We start from the raw sequence: 13,347 nt of genomic DNA, 5'->3' as shown, positions 1-13,347 counted from the left end.
ATTTATGAGAGTTCTTGAGCTCTCGAACTAGCTGTTGTCAGTGCGTGGTTCGGAAGAGCCAAATCCCTCTCCAGTATGCCATGGGCCTCCTTTTATAGTTGGAAGGGGCTGCCATAGTCACACACAGGAGGTGGAAAGGCGTACAGTGCTCTGAGCTTATCGCTCGTATTACAGGACAAGACGCATTTAATGCGTAGTGTAGGTGTCCCCTTGCTTTATTGGGGACAGGGGCGAGGCCCGTCCCGTCCGTCACCGCTCTTCCTCGCCTTGACACGCGCCCCGGCCAGTGAGGTGCGTGGTGCCATGTAGGCAGCCAGGCAGCTGAGGTGGCGCGATGGTGGAGCCTTCACGAAGATCTGCATGCGGCCACACAGGCGCTCGATGAGTTGGCCTGGGAGCTGCATGTTGCCATGCAGGTGCCTGCCCAGCTGGTTGGGCTGGTAGCTGCATGTGAACGGTGGAAGCTTGGTTGGCGCGGGCCTGGCGGTGGCCCCGCTGGCGTCCTTGGCGAGGGCCTTGCCGGGTGGCCCGGCAAGGGTCTTGCCGTGGCGCGTTGTCGTACCTGGGAAGGATCTTGCCGGGGGTCTGGTGGCCTTCCTCGGCAAGGATCTTGCCGAGGATCGTCGTCTTCTAATCCTTGTCTGATCTTGAATATGTCTTCACAAAGATCTGCATGCCACCATAGAGGTGCCTTCCCGAGCCCTAGCCCCATGTTGATGACGGCGTTGGGGGCCGTGGGCTCAAGGGTGGCTCGCTCTATTGGTGTGGGGCGAGCTGTCCTGGCAAGGGTCTTGCCGGGGCTGCTTAGGCCGCCCGGCAAGGGTCTTGCCGGGGGAACCTGCTTCGTCCTTCTGCTCTTTCTGGTCTAGGCCTTAGCGTTACTTTGATTGTCTTGGGCTTCGGTCTTACCTTGGCTCACCTCCCCTGCTCTGCGTGGTGCGGTCGTGGCCGCGGCTCCGACTGCCCGTGCACAGGTAAAGGGGTACAAAAGTGTGCGCCTATTTTTGTACACCAACACTTTTTGAAAGTTAAATGAGAGGGAATGAAATGACTTTCCCAAACTTTCACCTTTGCTTTTATGATCTCCATGAATTCGAATTCTTTTCAAATACAAAACCCTAGAGAGAAGATGACATGACTTCTTCCATTTAAAATGAAAAGGGTTTTTGAAAATATTTGAATTTCATTTGGAAATATTTCAAATTCAGAAACTTTATCCAACTCAATGATTTTCACGAGAGAAGATAAAATGACTTCTTCAAATCATATGAAAAATGAGTTGGAAGTTTCAAAGAATCAAATTTAAAGTCCCTTTGAAATCATTTTCAATTTGGAGTTATTTGGATTTTATTCAAATTATTTTTTTCTCCAAAAATAAAATATATGGAAATTAGGGTAAAATGATTCCCTACAATAGAAAATTGGAGAGAAATAAATTTGAAATTATTTTGTTATTTTAAAATGATTTTTATTGGATTTTATAAGAGAAGTAGCAATCTTTGCTTTATTTGAATTTTTGTGGATTTTATTTGGAGCTAGAATAATGTTCATGTCGTAGAAAAAAAATTCTGAAAATATTGATATATTATATGCTTATTTAATATTTGTATTTATTTTTGTTTTTATTATTTTAGTTTGTTTGGAAAAATGATTAAAAAAAACTTCTTTTCCGGACCGGGCCAACTGGGCCAAAGCCCAGCCAGCTGGCCCAAGTCGCGCCGCCTTCCTCCTCCCGTGCTCAACCCGGACTCGTCGGAGTCCGAGCGAGCCACGCCGCCGACCGCCTCTTTCCCCAAGGAAGCCGCAGCCCCTTCCCCTCCTTAAAAGCCAGCCCCGCCGCCTCTCCTCTCCTCCTCTCGCTTCGGCCCACGCCAGCTTTGCTGCGCTGCCACTGCTGTCAACCGTCGCCGCCGCGCCGCATGTCGCGCCTCGCCGCTGCCGCCGCTTAGCGTCGCAACCCCCGCGCCGCTCTCGCCGCCGTCTTCGCCCGTCGCCACCGAGCCCATCGTCGCGGGAGTTGCTGCCACCGTCGCCGGAGATCGCCGGAAACCGCCGCCGTTCCTGGAACCACCTGCCGCCCGATCCGCCGCCTGAACCGCCAGTTTCTCCCGGTCCGGTATAAAACCGTCCCCGGTTCGCCGGTTTTCTTTTAGGTTTTCATCGGTTTTGTTTAACAGTTTTTTAGTTTAGTTAGTAACGAACGTTTTCTATTTAGTTAGTTTTAGTGAACGGTTTCGTTCTCTAGATTTGTTTAGCGAACGTTCATTATTTAGGTTTTTCCTTTTTCTGTTTATTTTTCGCCCGAGACCTATTCATAATTATCTTTCTTACAGATTAGTCCCTTTGTTTCAAACTAGCACAACTTTTACACCGTTTATCCAAATCCAACGAAACCAACGCCCACTTCTTCGTTATGATCCCCTCTATCCAGTAAAACAACTTAAAAATGTTTTTGAAAATTTAAAATTTGTTTTTCAAACATATTTGAATTCAAACTTCTTTTGTTCATAACTCAAGTTTTATAACTCCGATTTAGTTGATTCTTTTTGCAAATCGAAGCTCTTGACCTAAACTTTCTGATAAGGCCAAATTCACTTAGTTTTGGTACTTTAGAAATTGTTTTCTGTTACAAAAGTTATTTGCTTGGTTTTGAAGTTCTCCGAATTGTTTTCTTCGTTCTTTTCGATCTTTGGAGTGATTTCTTATGTGTGATTGCTATTGCTTGCTTACGATAGATTGACCGGAGTGTGACGAGTAGAACTATCAGGAGTTATGAGTGTGAATCATCTTCATCAACCGTACAAGGCAAGTTCACACTTTGACCATATCCCTTTCATACCCAGTTTTTATGCGTTAGTTTCAACCTTCAAACACTGCATGGTTAGGACTTGATAACATGTGGGTATTGGGAAGTAGTTGATGAGGTAGGAACCTATTGTCCTGCATTCAAACCTTGGGAGTGATTCATGACCGTTGTGAGAGTTATTATTTAATGGTTAACTTAAGGTGGCTATATTAATACACATCTGGGTGGAATGGTAGGGGCACCCTGGTGCACCCAGTGGTCTGCCCGGGCACCTGGAGAACCCAGTGCTTGCCCAAGGGGATCCCGGAGGACCCATGTGATAACCCTATGGAATGCCAACCATGCTCAAAGGGATCATAAGATTGTTCATGCTAGAAACATCCGTGTGCAGCCACAAGCTATTATGGGCTCTAGCATAGTTGGGTATGTTGCATGACCTCTTTCAGTGGTAGGCTAGCAGATGTACGGGGAAGTAGGTGTAACTGTCTACCCAGAGTAAAGAGTTAATGCTTCTGAAAGACTGTGTCTCGGTCATCCGTTTCTCAAACATCATGAAGTGCGAGAAATCCAACGGAGGTGATCGACCCTTGTGGGGAAAAGTGCGCAAACCTCTGCAGAGTGTACAAACTAATCATGATTAGCCATGTCCCGATTACGGACATCGCGCTACAAAAAAAGACACATCCGTGACATTTTGGGCCAAAAGAAAAAAAATTCTGTCATACATATGACACTTCTATGATGATAATTGTGACAAAACCCGGTATCATCATAGATGTGGTGGGCTCCTACTTCTATGACAAAAAATCATGACAGAAAATGGGCTTTTCGTCCTGGGCAGGCCGGAGACGCAGCTGCATGACATTCTTTGGGCCGTCCATGACGGAAAAAACCGTGGTAGAAGCGAGGGCGAGGAAAATTTCGGGGAGTTCCCGGTTACGGTGGGAGGTCGGGGGCCGAGCGATGCATGTTTCTCTCGTACACGTACGCGCGTGTGTGCGAGGCGTTGGCTCTAACTGTACCCGAGCGAGGCGTTGGGCTCTAACTGAACCCGAGCGATTGCACTGCAGGCTACGCGTTACTGAACCCGAGCGATTCCATCGGTACTGTTGCTAACTGAAGCCGATCGATGCTGCCTCTGCGATGAACAGTGAGCGTTGCGGGGGGTTTGGATGAACGGTGAGCGGTGGCGTTGCCTCTGGATGAACAGGACCCCGTGGTGTGGTGGAGGGCTAGATGAACTGTAGACGGTGGAGGGGTGCCCGTGGAGGGGTGGTTGAACAGGACCCCGTGGTGTGGAGGGCTGGATGAATAGTAGACGATGGAGGGGTGCCCGTGGAGGGGTGGTTGAACAGTAGCCGGTGGAGTAGCGCGCGGTGGAGGCTGGATGAACAGGAGCCCGTGGAGGCTGGAGGAGGTCGACGGTAGCCCGTGGAGGCAGGAGGAGGTCGACGGTGGAGATGAACAGTATCCCGTGGAGTCCCGTTTTGAGGTACGCCACACCCCTCCCGATGAACAGGACCCCCGTTTCGACCATAGGAGGTCCGTTTCGTCCGTTTTGCGGTACGGCACACCCCTCCAGATCAACAGGACCCCCGTTTCGACCGTAGGAGGTCCGTTTCATCCGTTTTGCGGTACGCCACACCCCTCCCAATCAACAGGACCCCCGTTTCGACCGTAGGAGGTCCGTTTCCTCTGTTTTGCAGTACGCCCAATCAACAGGACCGCTGTTTCGACCGTAGGAGGTCCGTTTCGTCCGTTTTGCGGTACGCCACACTCCTGCCGATCAACTGGACCCCCGTTTCGACCGTAGGAGGTCCGTTTCCTCTGTTTTGCGGTACGCCACACCCCTCCCCATGAACACGACGCATTCCGTTGCCTCCCCATGAACACGACGCATTCCGTTGCCTCCCCATGAACACGACGACGACGCTGTTTCTCCGTTCCAACCCAGCCATGTACACGAGCCCTGGCCGTACGTATGCGCGAGTAGGCGTTCGAGACCCCGCCCGTATGTACACATATGTGGCCGTATTTTCTTTCTTGCACCCTGGCCGCTGTACGTACGTGTACATGCTACGTGCGCGCCTCTACTACGACACGTACGCGCCTCTACTACGACACGTGCGCGCCTCTACATCCACCAGTATATATGTACGTACACGTTCGCGACCAGAATGACAACGCTACGTACGCTTCGACCAGGTGGGTCCCGACTGTCAGGCACTTCCTTGCCTGCGAAGATGTAGCTGGTGGGTCCCAGCAGTCAGGGGGCGAATCGTTTTTTTTCCCGGACGCACTTCCTTGCGTGCGAAGATGTAGCTGGTGGGTCCCAGCAGTCAGGGGCAAACGTTTTTTTCGCAAAATACGGTGGCCCGTCCGGTGGGTCCCCGTTGTCAGGTGGAGGAATAATTATTTTGCACGTAATAAGGAGGCACTTCCTTGCTGCGGCCGTGGACCCAGCTGTCAGCCTCTCCACGTACAGTCCACGTCCGATGGAAGCCATTCCTTGACCACGTTGACCACGCCGCGCCGAGAGCACCAGGGCGGTGGACGACGGCGAGGCCTAGGAAGGGGACGACGCGGAGCCGGGGAAGACACGACAGTGGATGCCCATGCGTAGAGGAGTACGAGGGTTCACTGGTTCGCTGCGGTGTGAGGCTGCCGTCGCCGCAGAATAACAGGGGGTGTGGGTGAGTAGAGGGATGGCCTGGCCAGCGGTGGTAGTAGTAGGGGCGGTGAGGCCTCCGCCGCATCGCAGCCGGCCATGGGAGGCAGGAGCACGAGGCACGACCGGCGCTGGTTTGGGCGGCTGGAGCAAGAAGACCAGAGGTTGAAGAAGCACTACGGCCGTTGGATGGACATCGTACGGTCACTGGAGCTAGAATCGTGCATATTGACTAAGTTGACAAAGCCCTTCGTCCCCGTCATCTTAGTAGGCCCACAAGTCAGCCTGCCACTATACTGGGTCCCAGCTAATAGGGGGAGTATTCATTTTTTCGTGCGTAATAAGGAGGTACTTCCTTGCGTGCGAGGATATAGCTGGTGGGTCCGAGCTGTCAGCGGCGGTAACGTTTTTTTACGAAATACAGAGGCCCTTTCGGTGGGTCCCTGATGTCAGGTGGAGGAATCATTATTTTGCGCGTAATAAGGAGGCATTTCCTTGCGTGCGGCCGTGGACCCAGCTGTCGGCCTCTCCACGTACAGTCCACTTCAGATGCATGTCGGTCGTTGACCACGTTGACCAGGCCGCGCCGAGAGCACCAGGGCGTTGGAAGACGGCGAGGCCTAGGAAGGGAACGACACGGAGGCAAGGAAGACTCGGCAGTTGTTTCCCACGTGGAGGGGAGTACGACTGTACGAGGGTTTACTGGTTTGTCTGCCGTCGCCGGAGAATAATAGCAGGTGTGGGTGAGTAGAGGGATTGCTGGGCCAGCGATGGGAGTACGGTGGGGAGGTGAGGCCTGCGCGGCAGCAGAGCCGACCCTAGGGAGGAGGGAGCAGGCAGTCCCGCCGGCGCTTGTTTGAGCGGCTGGAGCAGGAAGAGCAGAGATTGAAGAAGCACGACGGCCGTTGGATGGCCATCCAACAGTCACTGCTTGTGCGTCAACCTTTTTTTTAGGAAAGCCTCAAATCTGTGGAAAACAGCATACAACCCATCTGCCATTATTTCTAATAATTTACAGCCTATTTGCTAATTATTAAGGTTTTTTGGAGCCCATATTCTTTTTGTTAGCATTACAGCCCATATTGTGGCCACGGTTAAAAAATTATACGAAATTTAGCATATTTCGGTGCGGTCCGAACTGTTTTTAATCCTGAAATTTCGACTCACATTCAAACTGATTTTAAAAATAAATGTATATCAATATAAAATCCAACAAATTCTCCACGCATAAAAATTAATGTAATTTAAAATTTCAAAATGAAAAAAAAGATATTTGAAACTAATTGCCGGTTTGATGTGCTTTAAAAATGTACAACCCATTTCTCATTACTGATGGGCCATTTTCTCGGCCAGCCGAATGAAAGCTCTCCTCGTCTTGAAAGATTTGCAGCCCAACAGGCTTGACAAAGCGACTTACTTGGCAAATCACAAAAAAACTGGGTTGTGGCCGTGGACCCAGCTGTCAGCCTCTCCACGTACAGTATTCTTCCGATGGAAGTCGTTCCTTGACCACATTGACCACGCCACGCGGAGAGCACCACGGTGGTGGACGGCGGTGAGGCCTAGGAAGGGGACGACGCGGAGCCGGGGAAGACGCGTCAGTGGAAGCCCGCGCGGAGAGGAGTAAGAGGGTTCACTGGTTCGGCTGCCGTCGCCGCAGGGCCTGGCCAGTGGTGGGAATAGTAGGGGGTGGTGAGGCCTCCGCGACAGCACAGCCGGCCACGGGAGGCAGGAGCATGCGGCACGACCGGCGCTGCTTTGGGTGGCTGGAGCAAGAACACCAGAGCTTGAAGAAGCACTACGGCCGTTGGATGGACATCGTATGGTCACTGGAGCTAGAAATCGTTCATATTGACTAAGTTGACAAAGACCTTCGTCCCCGTCAACTTAGTAGGCTCACAAGTCAGCCTCCCACCAAGGTGGGTCCCAGCTAGCCGGGGGAGTATTCATTTTTTTGTGTGTAATAAGGAGGCACTTCCGGTGGGTCCGAGCTGACAGCGGGGCGGGGGGGACGTTTTTTTGCGAAATACGGTGGCCCGTCAGGTGGGTCCCAGCAGTCAAGGGGAAACGTTTTTTCGCAAAATACGGTGGCCCATCCAGTGGGTCCCTGCTGTCAGTTGGAGGAATCATTATTTTCCGCGTAATAAGGAGGCACTTACTTGCTGCGGCCGTGGACCCAATTGAGACTCTCCACGTACAGTATACTTCCGATGGAAGTCGTTCCTTGACCACGTTGACCTCGCCGCGTTCCGTTGCATGCATGCGTCCATGGGCGTGGTGCGTCCCCACTGTCAGCCTCTCACGTACAGTCATCTTTCGATGACTCTCGGTTGTTGACCACGTTGACCACACCGTGCCGAGCGCACCCAGACTGGAACGACCCGGAGATGGGGAAGACAGGGCAGTGGAGTCGCAGATGGAGAGGAGTGGGAAACTTCACTGGTTCGGGTGCGTGGCAGCACAACCGCGGTGCCGCCCACGGGAGACAGGAGCCAGAACAGAGGTTGAAGAAGGAGCACGGCTGTTGGATTAACATCCAACGGTCTAGCTGCTAGAATCATTTGTTGATTAAGTTGACAAAGCCGTGCGTACACGTCCGCTTAGTAGGCCCACAAGTCAGTCACCAAATCTGACGGGTCCCAGCTGTCAACGGGATGAATAATTTTTTTCGCAAAACAAGGAGGCACTTCCTTCTATGCGAAGATACAGCCGGTGGGTCCCAGCTGTCAGATGGAGAAATAATTTTTTTCGCAAAACAAGGAGGTCCCTCCTGTAGCTGGTTCGAATCCAAACCTAGACTATGACTATATATGGTGCTATCCTACTGTGCAAGTAATGAAACTGACATATCCAACGTTCACTTCTCCTCTTCTCTACTTACTCTGCCTAGCATCAGAAGCTCTGGCCGCAGCAACCATGTCCGCTGGCTGCTTGTCCACCTGCTCTTCAACAGGCAACAACCAGTTATGCGCCAAGTCGCCACCCGTACCATCGCGTGTGGGTCTCATCACACCCCCGCCGGCACGCGCACCGCAGCCGATTGCTCATCGCAACCCGCTGCCGTTGGTGTGGTGCCACTGCTGCAAATCACGCAGAGTCATTCGTCGCATCTCAACCACAATCCGCAACCCTGGCTGAGTCTTCTACAAATGCCCGAATCATGGGGTAATAATATGTTTAAGTGTTGTTCTGCTGCTTTTAGTTGCTGATTTTTTTAATAGTTTGGTTGATGATCTTCCAATTTGATTCGTGCAGAAAAGGGAAGATTCGTGTGATTTGTATTTCTGGGAAGTTGCTGATGTGGGGGAATGCAACTACGCTGATTATTTGGTTAGCCGAGGAATCCCAATACCAGCAGGTTGGGGTGTTGGACAAGCAACTGAAGGAACGGCAGAAGAGGAAGATGCAGAGCAGAAGGTTAAAGATGCAGTTCCTCTGATCATGGCCAAGCAACAGCTGCTGAACGGCCTTGACAGCAATGAGGAGATGAAAGAGCTTGTGAAGATAATGGGCAAAATCGATGTGCTCTGTAGGATGATTGTCTCTTTATTTGCAGTGTGTGTAGCACTCGTGATGTATTCAGTGGCTACGACATGAGCACTTTGCTGAAACTAGTAATGAATGAAAACCTGTGTAGCAGGCTGGGCGTAGTGTTGTGAACATCTAATGATTTCTATTAACGGAAATCAGGGGGTATTCCCTTTTGCTCATATAAATAAATAAATAGCAGAGGCCCTGTCGGGTCAGCTTTGTTCTCATTCGAAGACGTCAAGCAAATTGCAGTCCAACAGCAAACTATGTCATCAAATTCAAGTTTCACAACCAAATATGAGTACAACTAAACAACAATGTCATCATGTTTTAGTTGTCATACAATCACCAAACACAAATCAGCATACATAACAAGTGATGTTCTCACAGCAAAATACTAAACAACATGTTCATCAGGTTTCAGTTGTCATAGCAAACACAATTTCACATAGTAGATAAAAAAACGTCTTCTGACAGGCAAATACGACAAAAGCAATGTAATCATCATCCGCAGCAGCAGCGTCAACATCTTCGCCATGTGTATCAGTCTGAATCGTAATTCCCCACGGTGTCATCTTCTTCTTCGTCCTCAACGTCCTCGAACGTTGGCTTCTTCTTGATCAACTCTTGTATGTCCACAGGACGACATGCAATCTTTTCGCCGGCGTCTTTGACGTGATGGTTCGCAAAGATATTAGGAACATCTGTGTTATCTTGTACATCAGGAGCAGTGTAAGCATCATCTTGTTGTGCAACTTCATTAAACGAATTCCTCTGCTCAAACCTTTGCAATACTCTCCAGTCATCGCTACGCGCAAATGTGTCTTCCAAGAAAAATATCTGTGTTGCTTGATTTGCCAAAATAAAAGGCTCGTTGGTCTGGTACGCCGCCTTGACATTGATGGATTTGAAATAATCATCAGCTCTGGGTTTTGCGATCCTGGAAAATAGGTTATACCAACGACAGCACAACATAACCACACACCGATGATCCTCGAAACTAGAGATATACTGCAACTGAACAATGTCTGTTATGTTAGCATACATTTCAGATGTATCTTTGTCATACGTATCCGTGCTCATGATGGCACTGCTTTGTGTCTTCCTGCCTTCGTCTCATGCAAGGGTGTTGTAGCGCACATCTCCAACAATGCAAGATTCATAATGTCTTACCCGAGTATCAAGACCCATTGCTAGTGAGTAAAGGGCATCATCAAGTGCCTGCCCATCCTCCCGCATCTTCTTAACCAATGGTTAGAAAATAGACAAGCTGATCATCTTATGTACTCAATATATTAAAAAAACTGACAGTGCACTTCAAAAGCTTACATGGTTCTTGAACCATTTCGCAAATCCTACCATAACCAGTTTGCCAATGTTTCTTGGATTTTGCGGCAGTAACTCCTCTTTGTAGATGCTGCACAACATAGTGATCGCGTCAAACATCTAAATATATAAGAATGTGCTGCAAGTTTAGTAGATTACGATGTATAAGCTGCAGTATTGCACTTACTTGATATAAGGTAGTATCTCAGGACAGTTATTCAACACATACCAAACCATTTTGTCCAAATCTTTAGGTTTGTCCTCTTGTCGACTCTTCCCTATAACTCGAACAGAATAATCGAAAACATTGAGCCCGGGATTGTCTTCACCCACCTCTTTGCTAAGCTGATCAGCTGTTTCAATGTATTTTGAGCAGAATGTCAACGCTTCTGTAGCAATGTAGGCGTCTGCAATGGAACCCTCGGGTCTAGCTCTGTTCCTAACATAGCCCTTGAAAGTGCCTAGCTGCCTTTCAATAGGGTACATCCAGCCATACTGTACTGGACCTCTAAGTAGTGCCTCATCAGGTAGAACAGCCAAATGCACCATCACATCAAAGAAGGCTGGAGGATATATCTTCTCAAGGTCGCATAGGATAGTTGGTATCTTGTCTCTAAGACGCTCCAAAGCATCTATCCTGATATTCCTACTGCAGAGTTCCCTAAAGAATTGTCCCAACTCTGCAACTGCTCTGTATAAGTCAGGGCGGCCCAATCCTCTAAGGATAACAGGTAAAACCCTTTGAAGTAGGACGTGGCAGTCATGAGTTTTCAACCCTTGTACCTTGTTTCCATCTACACTGACTGTCCTTTCAGGGTTGGAAGCAAATCCATGTGGTAATCTCAGACGTGACAGGACCTCTCAGAATTCTTTTCTTTTTACCTTGTCCAAGACGTACACAGCTAGTGCCATATCCCGTGGTTTACCTTCATCTTGCACCTGCAAATCCTTTCTGATACCCAGGTGTGTCAAATCAATCCTAGATTTTAAGGTATCTTTCGTCTTGCCTTCAATATTAAGAAGTGTGCCGATAATGCTGTCACATATATTTTTCTCGATGTGCATCACATCAAGATTATGCCGCAGATCCAAATCTTTCCAATACTCCAAGTCCCACAAAGTGGACCTGCGGGTAAACAATAATCTCTCTTCTACCCTGCCATGCTTCCTTTTCCCGCTACCATTACCAGGATGGTTTCCTGGTGTAATATGCCTGACCTTCTCTAATTCCACTTGCAACTCATCGGCGGTGAGCCTCTTTGGCGTATCACGGTTTTCATGCTTTGCATTGAACACATGTCTTTGGTATTTTCTAGGATGCGGCTTGTCCTTGGCAAGGAAACGACGGTGTCCAATGTAACAGATCTTGCTAAGTATTGCGTATGACAGCGGATTCCTGTCACAACGAACACATGCATTGTAACCATGTGTCGTTCGCCCTGACATAGTGCCCAAAGCCGGATAATCATGGATGCACCAAATTATAACAGCACGCAGAAAGAAATCAGCTGGTGGGCTGCTATATAGGTCTCGAGTGAGAACACCCTTCCATAGCTGTTGAAGTTCCTTCACAAGAGGCTCCATGAACAAATCAAAATCCTTTCCAGGACTTTTTGGACCTGGGATGAGCAAGGCCATCTTGTAGTTTGATTCTTTGGTGCAGACATTTGGAGGCATGTTGTAAGGGATAACAAGCACTGGCCACATTGTATATGTGGCGCTCTGGTGGCCAAATGGGTTAAATCCATCTGAAGTTAAGCCAAGTCTAATGTGTCTCGGGTCAGCAGCAAACTCTTTGTGTTTATCATTGAAGCTTTTCCACTCACTACCATGAGATGGATGGCTCATTACATTCTGATCTCTGTACTCGTGGTTCCTAGAATGCCACAGTACATCCTCTCTTGTTTCAGCATCATGAAACAACCTCTGCAATCTTGGTATAATTGGAAAATGTCTCAGAACATTATGAGGAATCCTCTTCACAGCATCGCCATCTTTCCATCTTGATGATTTGCATTTCGGGCATTCACTTAAGTTGGCATAATCCTTCCGGAACAGAACACAATTATTCTTACAAACATGGATCATATCATATCCAATTCCAACTTCACGAAGGAAATTCTTCATTTTACTGTAGGTGTGTGGCAGCTCAGCCGCATCTGGGAAAGATTCGCGGAAAGCAGCCAACATCGCATCGAATGATTTGTTGGTCATCCGCTCAGATGTCTTCACCTGAAGAAAGGTGACCATAGCTGAGAATACTGACAGCTTATTTCTTGGGGTGACAGCAACGTTGCATTGTTCCAACATGCGGGCCCACCGTTCTTCTTCTGCAGGTGAAAGTTCACAGAATGCATGAGCATTTCGTAGCATTGTTTCAATGTTGGTCAAACTCACTGGCTCCGCCACCACCACCTCCTCCTCCTCTTCCACCTGAGCATCAGGCAGATTAAGATGGTGATCTGCTGCTTCCACATAGTCAATAACATTGACGTTCACAGCTTCACCATGATGAACCCACCTAGTATATGTGACCGACATCCCATACAAGTGTAGATGATTTTGCACAGTTGACTGGGGTCTTGTAACTGAATTCATACAACTGCTACACGGGCAGAGCACATCCGATTTCGGACCAACGTACTCAGCTCTGATAAAGTTCATGAAGTTTTCAACCCCCTCGACATATGCAGCGGAGAATCTTCGAGCAGAAGTTATCCAAGTCCTGTCCATCTGTTAGACCTACAAATTAGTTCTTCTACTAGATATTACAGGACAAACATATATGCTTTTTTATGAAGTCCAGAAAAAATACCTAGGTCGATGTCTAAAGCTATGGCAAGATATTTGGATGAGCAGATCTAAGTAACGAAATATATGTAAAGCTAATTCAGCAAACGGATTTGAGTGCCAAATTATGGCAGGCTGTTTCAGCAATCAATGAGGCCGAGCACACAGCCATCGAACTATCGAAGGCCATCGCAGCAACAAAGATCGAGTATAAAACGGTGTAGAG

This window comes from Aegilops tauschii, chromosome 4 (genome assembly GCF_002575655.3).
Source record: "Aegilops tauschii subsp. strangulata cultivar AL8/78 chromosome 4, Aet v6.0, whole genome shotgun sequence".
NCBI classification, from domain to species: Eukaryota; Viridiplantae; Streptophyta; class Magnoliopsida; order Poales; family Poaceae; genus Aegilops; species Aegilops tauschii.
This window is presented reverse-complemented; position numbering follows the sequence as displayed.